The sequence below is a fragment of the Astatotilapia calliptera genome, chromosome 8, assembly GCF_964374335.1.
Source record: "Astatotilapia calliptera chromosome 8, fAstCal68.1, whole genome shotgun sequence".
Lineage (NCBI taxonomy): Eukaryota > Metazoa > Chordata > Actinopteri > Cichliformes > Cichlidae > Astatotilapia > Astatotilapia calliptera.
The window spans coordinates 18,380,477-18,390,296 of record NC_137429.1 but is presented as its reverse complement, the minus strand read 5'-3'; the positions used below and the strand labels follow the sequence as shown (position 1 = coordinate 18,390,296).

The 9,820-nt window shown below is 40.7% G+C and overlaps 1 long non-coding RNA gene across 1 annotated transcript; it reads right to left on the bottom strand.

Annotated features, from left to right (window-relative positions):
• Window positions 1-413: 413 nt before the first annotated feature.
• Window positions 414-4,484, bottom strand: LOC113027710 (uncharacterized). Its single transcript, XR_003273119.2, has 3 exons — window positions 4,180-4,484; window positions 2,299-2,335; window positions 414-872 (listed from the first exon to the last, which is right to left on the bottom strand). It is a non-coding gene; the product is annotated as an uncharacterized LOC113027710 (long non-coding RNA).
• Between the last annotated feature and the right edge of the window lie 5,336 nt (window positions 4,485-9,820).

The following is a 9,820-nucleotide window of genomic DNA, read 5'->3' as shown; positions in this document are numbered from 1 at the left end:
CTTTTAAGAAAAGATGATAATTATACTCTTATAATATATCTGTAGTGTTTGTCTGTACAGCAGGGATGGCTCGTTACTTTAACCTGGAGCAAAATGATGAGGGACAGTAACACTTTCTAATACGGCCCATATTAGAGCCCAATATGGCACAGGCCATAATCTTCCCTTTTTACATCTCTATTTTTATATTCATTGTGTTGATGTGCATGATGGATGTTTTATTGTTCAGTTGTCTTTTTATTAATTGTCCTTACCAGCATACTTATCAAATAAGCAAAAATAAACATTGGAAAATTAGGCCTACACTGCAAATAAATCATATCTGGGACTGCATTCCCAGAAATGTAAGTGCATTTGATTTGCAAATGCTTTGGTCATTGTTGAGTTTTTGCAAGAATAAACATAAACACACCCTCTTCAGACAATTTTATTAAGGAAATTTGAAAGGGATTGGCCGTAAGAAAGTACTCGATCAGTTTTCTGTGCATTTCCCAGGTGTAAAAATCTATGTAAACAAAGTTGCATGCTAAAAAGGTGGGAGAAAGTGAATAGATTTGGTGCTTATCAATTAAAATGGTCCGCTGTGTTTAAAGTATTCATTGCTTACATTTAAACTCCCTCCATCACAGCTTTTCACCAACTCCTCCCATCCAATATACCAACCGTCGTCAACCCCCCCATCAAACCCAACGGCTGCCCACTGCACCAGCTGGCCGCGCTTCCAGTCACCTTGGCAACGAGACCAGGAAGTTGCCCGGCTCCTCTGGCACAGCTGAAAAGCTGCCACTTCCTGATTGAGTCTGGTCTTTCTTTCTCTGTGTGTAGTCGTTTTCCCATTTGGCAGTGGTCTCCACTATTTAGCGCCAAAAAGCCTGAAAAGACAAAAAGAAGAAAAAAAAGGGGGGTGAACACACTCTCCTTAGGACTGAGCGAAACCCCAGGTTCAAAACGGGAGACACAAAAGCAGCATTTATCCACAGTGGTGGCTCTTAGGTGGATTTGCTCATTTTGAACAGACAAACGTTTTATAGACTTATGGCAGTTTCTTCAAGTGGGTCTGAATGCAACGTGTACAAAACAGTAGAGAAATAAATGCACAAAAAGTAGTTCTACTTTGTTTTCTATAAGAAGATCAACACAGGAAAAGAGTAAATTATTCATGTTCTCAGATATATGTCTAAAAATGTTTGCAAACACGCTGCAATCTGACTGCTTATTCATGCATAAATGAACACACATCAAGCCCTCTGTTAGAATTTTCCTCTTCATGTCCATTGAATTAGCCTGCTCCTTTGGTCAAATGCATAAACTTGAAGATCCATCAGGTATTTAACGTCACTTCCTGTTTCACCCAGCTGGATCTTTCTGACCTGAGACACATTTGATCAATTTGTAAGAAGTTTATATTCCCACAATAACACAGATGATTTTTATTTTTTGCCTTTTTTCACAAATTTGGTACGAGTGGCCCTCTGTGTGCAGGACGTATCTTCATTTGACAAACAATTAAATGAAGTGGTTAAGATCAGATTCTTCCTTAGACTGGGACAAAAAAAGAGAGATCACATTACTCCACTGTTAGCAAGCTTGCACCGGCTCCCTGTGGATTACAGAATCCAAGTGCACTGTTTGTGTTTAAAGCCTTAAATGGTCTTCCACCTGCATGTGTTGGATATACAGCGTGCATATACTCCCATATGGTCTATGGCCTTCAGCTCAGTTAATCCTGATCATCATAATTCTTGCATAGTCCCACACGTATTTTAGTGAAAAGTAATTTAGGCGTTACTGATACTGTAACAACCAAAAAATATAGATTAGTTATATGTGCCAATAACTTATAAAATAGGGTCATTGTTGAGTGTGATCCTAATAACAAAATACAAAATAAAATGAGCTGCATTAGCGCTTGCCACCAAAATTATTTTTGATACCAGTGAAGCACCATATTTTTTTATGTTATTTGAATAGGATTAAATGTGGGTTGCATTGGGTTTCCTCTGGTATTTTCCTCTGGCCTTGTCAATAGTTTTGTAATCATTAAAGAAAAAAAAAAAAGACCAGCTGGCTTTGTAAACGTGCCTTTAATGCATCTTAACTCTAAACATGCTAAAGTTGCTAAATTTGCCTCCTCAGGTTAAGAGTTAAATGAGGGATATCCTACTGCTGCCCCACAGGCAAGTAAGAGAAAAGCCAGAGATACCAGAGGAGTCAAAGGTCATCCACACACCTCTGCAGCCCTGATTAAACTTTCTGACAAAGGGAGGGGGGGGTGGTGAAACAGCTCATCAACTTTACCTCCTAAAAAGATGGATCCTGTGTCTGGATCCGGGTCCTGCACAAACACAAACAGGGAACAGAATGTGCGTTATTAACGAGCATTGAATCAATCATTGCAAAGTTTAAAAAAATAACCAAAAAACTATTTTAAACTCTTAATAAACCAAATACTAAAACTCTAAATAGCACATGTTTTTCATGTTGTCAGACTAGTTGCAACTATCTCCATATATTCAACGTTTTTCTCATCATTTTACTCAACTACGCTGAAATCAAAGAGTTTGTTTTGGAAATCTGCAGTGTTAGTCCAACAATCTTTCACACCCTGGGGGGTTAACAGCTGACTAGCTGAAATACCCTCACTTAAAAAAACAACAAAAAAACACACACACACTACCGTGGATTGATGTGTGATGGCTGGGGATGGAGGCAGCTGCTCAGTGGTCTGTATAATAGGACCGAGATTTTGGAGGGAAATCAAACCTGCTGTCTCAGACTACTGCGGGGATGCACTGGGAAATTCATCCACTCTTAATTTAGCACCGCGTTAACTATCAGCACTGCTGGCATCTAATTAGGAATAACATTTTATTTTCTCTTTTCTGATTACAGGCTGTACAGGGACAGACTGACTTTGTTTTAATTATAATTAACTTTTCACAGTTGTAGGCTAATTCATTACATTATCAACTGAAAAGCAGTTGTTCTGGTAAAGCTTGTGCAGGTTACCAGTGATGACTAATCACTGTATTTTCTAACTTTGAAAACCAATGGGGATCTCCACAGGAGAGAAGGACCCAGCAGGGGTACCCAAAAAGTGACTTTCCCTCCCTGTGTGGTGGTTGTCTCTGCCTTTGTGCAGCTTCTCCCTTAACTCTTCAAATATCCCCTCAGGTCAGGCACTCCGGGGTCACTGGTCTCCACCCTGTCCCCACCCCCACAGCCCTATCCAAAACAATCCAAAGGAGCTAAAGCAGCCATAATGAGCCAGGGGCTACGCATGTGCTGCATGTGTGTGTGTTCGGGCTTGTTTTAGTATATGAGTGGGGTCCCAAACTGGGCACTCACTGGGGTTAGAATTGTGTTAAAATCAGGGTTATACATTTAGTTATGATAGTCTTATAGTAGGGGGCTGGAAAACGCATTGTATATACGTAAAGTGACAATAAAGATAGAAATGGAGATGCCTTTCAGAGGAGTCAGACACAGAAATTCAGACACAGAAATGGAAACCATTGCTTTACATTTGTTTATTCTGGAACTATATACAAAGACAAGTACATGCACGGAGAATCATATTTGTTTATTTATACATAGCTCTTAAGCAGCTTTTAAAAAGCTCCAGTTTCATTTTTTCTTTTCTGTGGATTTGATTAAGAAATTTCACAAACTAGATTTAACCCACTGACCTCTGCAAAGCTACAGTGAATGTGAGAGAATAGTTAGGAGCTAACAGCTAACGTTGTTAGCTAAGATTACTCTTCAATAACTTTTACTAGATTAAATAAAATAAAGAAAGGACAAAATTAGACTGAATATTTCTTTCTCGTGTAATGAAACTGTTCCTGAAATTAAATGATATAAACAGCCATAAACAGCCAGAGCCAAGAACAAGAACTTGACTGACTAGTGTTTATTTTTAGCTAGCATGTTAGTTATTAGCTTGTTAGCAACATAATATTAGCTCACCCTGAAAGTATACACGATTGCTTTTATGCTGTTGTAGGCATTAAGATGGATAAATTAGTTTCTCCTATGGAAAACTGATATATACATGTTGAAAAAATTTGGAAAGTATATAAGTATATTTTAATGTTTTTGATTTAAATCATATGAACACACTGAAGTCACACACTATAACTAAAAATGGTAAAAGGGAGCATTACTCGCATTACTTACTGGTTTGCATTGCTGCCCATTTGAACCTCAGAAATGCAGCTTATGATCATGCTGTGTTTTTCATTGTGCATTTTCACCACTACAGAAAAAAACACCTCATCTTTAGACTGAAGCCTATCAGCTTATTAGTGGCAAGCTACATAATGCTTACTGGGTACAAAAATGAAACTATTTAGTGTTGGTATCCTGTGAGAGACTTGCACATTAGAATAAGAGGCCTGAAAAAAAAATCTGTTTCTTTAAATGGACATCTGAGACAAAGTGGTTGAGGAGCCAAACAATGCAGCAACCCAAGCCAACATATCTGATTGTTAGAGAAATGATGTCCAAAATGAACACCAACACACTTGGGAGGAAGCTCAGAGTTTAGGATTGTAACCACAATGAGTCACAGAGAAAAATTTTGAAGCCAAAGTATGGTTTACAGTGATTGGCTTTAGCCTCAGTGACACACCTTAAAAACACACGTTTAATGATGTATTCTTTCAGCCATTACACATTGTCCCCAGGCTTTCATTATTGTTTTTTTCATGCACCTGATGATTTGTTTTCCTGCCCTGAAACGTACCACAGTCGTACCAAGTCTCCCTTGCAAAATAACCAACCACCATGAGAGTTACATACTTAAATAAAGATTGAGTAAAAAAGAATTCAACAATAATTAGCCAGCTTTTAACCGAAAGTGGATATCACAAAGAAAGGAATGTTGCTGTGATAGAGGAAAGTTTGGATGACACCATAAAATAAATACATTTCAGACACTCAGGAAATGCTGGGAGTCATTTCAGAACTGCTCGAGTGTAAAATTAACTGTGCTGGTGTGGACTAATATAAACACCAGCATAGCTGAATGATGAACACACAACATGTTCCTGTGTCAGCTGTTAATCATTAGATTTGGATGGAATCAGTGTGAGAAACTCTGGATTATTCTTTAAGTGGCTGATTTGTTTTCCCCCTCTATCTTTTACATAATCCATCTTTTCTCTGTTAACCTGTGGTAACAATACTTTCCATTCTTAACCAGGTTAATACAAACTGCCTATCAGTTCTTCATTAGATGAAGAATGCATGGCCATTAGCAGACACCGAGTTTGGCCTCTATCTAAAGTTTTCTGTGTGAATAGAACAAATACTCGTCTCTTTAGTCTTCCCATAACAATCCAGCTATTTGTTGTCATGTAAAGTTGCTGAAAAGCAGCTTGTCTTGATCCTAGAAGTGTGTAGTCGGCAGATCCTAAATTGGACGGTAATCAGATCAGTGCGAGGAGTTTGACAAATGACCGATGACAAGCACTGGACCCTGGAGGATGGGCGGAGATGCTGGGGGTTAAGGCTGGGTAGGGTCAGAGGTTACCTTTTCAGAACTGCTCAATCGAAGGGCCATTAAATCCCATCTTTGTGGAATTTCTCAGCCTTGGACTGGTCGTCCCCAATCAATGCACCATCTATACCGAGCGAAGGCGAGACGTGGCCTTTATGTGAAGGAATGAGCAGGCCAACATCGTAGCTTCGGCACAGATCCTGGAGTCAGCAAAGTTTGTGGCAATTACTGTGGCAACCTGGGGAGCAACTAACCTGGTTTCATAGTCATATATTGAGCCGTGGAGGCCACACCAAAATTGTCCGTGTGGATTCCAATGTAAGATATTTATAACCCGATGAGATGCTTTGCAGTCAATGATTGACTGATAAGCACCACTGCAGCGATGCTTATCAGTAGAATGAATGAAAAAGCCTTTGTGATCGTATTTTAAGGGAAGATTTGGGTTTTTTTTGTAACTTCTCACTGTGTGTTATCTCATGTGTAAAGTATGTCGTCTCTGGGGCGTCTTGTCTCTAGCTTTGTTTTCCTACGCCTGCCGTCCAAATTTCCATCACAAACACCTCACCCCGAGTGACCCTTTGCTTTCTGTCTGTTAAGAGCCCCTGATTAACCCGCATACATGTGCAGATAGGGCCCAAATCCTTCAGTTGGGACCAAGTATGAATGTGTGTTTTAGTGCGTATATAAGTGTGCGTGTTTGTGTGTGTGGGTGCGTTCGTGGCATAAAGAGGAATAGTATGAGTGAGTGTGTGAGCTCATGCATATGCGTGCACGCATGAATGTGTCAGGCAGTTCAGGACCATACTTCACGCTTCTAATTATTCAGCAAGTTCCCGCTTCCTCTTCTCGATCCCTTCTTTGCTTTCTCACTTATCTGCCCTGCACAGTTGACTGCAGAAAGAAACCATGTCTATTGAGGAGTCACTCAGTGAGAGGACAGACTCAGTTTTGTCTTCGGTCGTTCCCCTCCCCTCCATCAGCTTCCACTGTTCATCAGTGGCGGGTCAGGCAAATAACCACTTGGAGCTGTGAGATAAATATTTATCGCCTTAGCTATGCTTTGTGGAATTCATAATATCCTGCAAAGATCCCATCTTCTTGTATGAAGTGTAAACATATTGTTCATTATGTCCAATATTTGACATAAAAATAGACTTTTTAAAAAAATAAAACCAAGAAAAAACTGTGTTAAAGCTAAAAAACTGAACCCTTCTGCCACCTGTTGTATACATTCAAATACACCTGTTACCACGAGAACATCCGAGGCCTGCGTACAGCTATACCCCGAGGGGCTGGTGATATGATACCCCTGAAGTAAGAGGTGTGCGTGTATGTGAGAGAGACGTGGAGGGGGGATGTCGGGGTTTACTGGAGCCGGGGAGACACCAAACTTTGTTTTTGGCGGTTCCCTCAAGGGCTTCCTCCCCTCAACAAAGGCAAGCTCATTTGCAACAGATGTATACATCGTTGAAAGGCAGGTTCATTGATGAGTTGGAGGACACTGTAGCGCAGGTGCTGAGAGAGCAAAGGGGAGGGCAGGGCCATGTGCAATGGCATTTTTAAAAAATTAGATCAAAAGGGACTCGGGGGACGAGCTGCAGGTCACCGAGGAGTCTGAATGGAGTTGATGAAAGATGGTGAGAGATAAAGGAAACTCTGGATGCTGATTCGGTGCACAGTTATGCCCCTACTGAGGCTCTTTTCAGAGATTTTAATTGTCACCTGGGGGCTGAAATGCGAAGATTCTCAAGTTACTTCTAAGGCTGGACGACTGATCCGTAAATCACTTAATTTCATTCTTTTAGAATTACGGTTACTTGATGCGGTCACTTTTACTGTCACCTGCCATCCTCTGATGTTTTTCTCAGAGTGAATAATCACATTTTAATGCACAATAAAACCACAGCATGTCACAGTGCGTGCAGCGGGATTTCGATAACACTGGGGAAAAGCAGACAGCAGCGACCTCAGATCATTATAATCAGTGCTGATTGAACGTAAAGCTCAATAAACAATCTTTGGGTGCAGACTTCACAGCATCCCAGCTTTGAAACCGTGACACCTAATCAACTTTATCACTTGAAACTTAAGACATCGAGGTGATGGCAACATTTCACAGCTGAGATTTAGCACCTGTTAAATTCTTCATTATTTTTAGTGCTACAAGGTCAAATGTGATAGACGAAAATGTAATCTTGTCACATCTCTTTGCCTTTTTCTGCCGAGCACTGATGGTGGAGGGTTTTTTAGGGTAACCGTGGCGTTTTTGTGCACGGAGAGATAGCCGAGGGGGTTGTGGTACTGGCATGTGTCTATTGTCTGAGAGGGCCATTGTAAGAGGGGGTTTAAAGTTTAAAGTCTGTATGTGTCTCTGTATGCGTGCAGGCAGACTAATTATAATCTGCCCAGCCAAGGATGACCCGGGCTGACCAAACTCAATTCAGAAGTGGACGGAGTGCAGGGGAGGAGGAAGAGGAGGAGGAGGTGCTGAAGTACAGCCAAGCAGCAGAAAGAAAAAAAACCTGACCATTCAGTTCTTTTGTTTGGACGTTTTCAGCCTTTTACACGTGTTTCTGATCTGCTCAAATATCCTGAGACCTTGTGATTGTGTAAAAGTGAGCTGAGAGTGATACAGCGGGGACTTTTGATGCGTAATATCGCATAAAACTGAAGCAGAGTGAGATATTCTGGGGTGTAAAGACAATATTTGTTGCCATTTCTTTGTTGGTGACGCACATATAGTCTGTGAGTTCCATTAAAGGAACAGTTCGACTATGCTTAATTGCTTCAGAGGCAAGAGTTTGAAAAGAAGAATGACCCTCCCCTAATTATACTGGAGCCAGCAGCCAATTAGCTTAGCTTAGCCTACAGTCTAGAAACTCCTGCTGAATTAATCATTTTTTATACTTTGATCTTTATACAGATTATGGTAGGTTTAAAAAGATTCAGAGGTACTGAGTGTTAGTTTCATGTCTTTAAAAAGAGTAGACTTTCCTTTTTTTTCTGGAATTTATGCTAGGCTAACTAAGGTAAGCTAACTAACTACTTAACTACTGAGCTAACTACTTATAGAAACTTTAAAACATATTATTTCCTTAATATTAAATATTAATATTAATATTAAAGTAGTTTATAAAGTGTATTTCCATGACTTTCCTTAATGTAAGGACACAAAAATACATGTCTTATGTTGGAATATAGCCCATTTTCAAAATTAGGAACTTGTCCTGCGATCTACTGACAACGTTGTATCTATGTAATACCTGGTGGTGCAAAAAATCTGAAAATCTAAAAGTGCATATTTCCTGTGAAAGCAATCCCCACCACTCGGAGCGTGGACTCTTCTCGACTGCTATGCATCTGCCTTGACCGCCAAAACATAGCCCCTTTGTATATTCCCCCCATTGTATCCAAATAAAGGTATTCAAATGTGGATGTGGCCAAGTGGGACAACATCTGTCTTTCCCGTGGACATATGTAAAACACTACACGTATTGTGAATTTTGGAGGGATCCTGCTTCTTCCTAAGTTTTCCCTCCAAACTTATTCGGCCAATTAGAAGAAGTGTGGGGGGTAGAGAATCGGCACGCTAACACCGACAGCGGGGTTGCCCTGTCTGACCCCCAGCTGGGCTCCAGCAAACACACTGCCCATCAAACACATCCTGGCCTGATGCACTATTATAGCGCCACTGGGCCGCTGATAACAATACTGTCATCTGGACTACAAAGAATGGGATTGGGAGATGCACTGGTAATTGCAGCTAATGAGAGTCATAAATGTAAAGTGAAAGAGGCTGAAGATGCTGTGCTCTAAAAGCTAACAACTAACGTGGGTTTCCCTCCAAAAAACAGGCAAAGCAAACCATTTGCAGACCTGATTTGGCCAATAAATGCCAAACAATCAAGACGAGCTCACCCACCCACACACTGTGATCTAATGAAGGAATGTAGTATTTGTAAAGGAGTTCGCTTTAATCTGGCTACAATCAAAAGCTGTGGCGCTGTCTCCAAAAGCTTTGTAGTCTAAAATTACCACCAAACCTCACGTACCACAGGAAACTTCCTGTTGGATTCCTCGGTGGCTACGATGTGTTTTTATTTGGCCCTTTTTCTTCCCTCCCTGCTGCTTACAATCAAAAGAGTAAAAAGAAAGAAGAAAAGAGTTAACAGCGGCGACGTTGTGTTAAAAACCACTTTAAAGAGGAATCTGTTTACCCCCAAGCTCAGCTATTCCCTCGTGTTCGTTTGAGCACTAAAGAATGTGAGAATCTACACAAAGGCCATCGAGGCTGGCCGCAGCAGTGACGCTCTG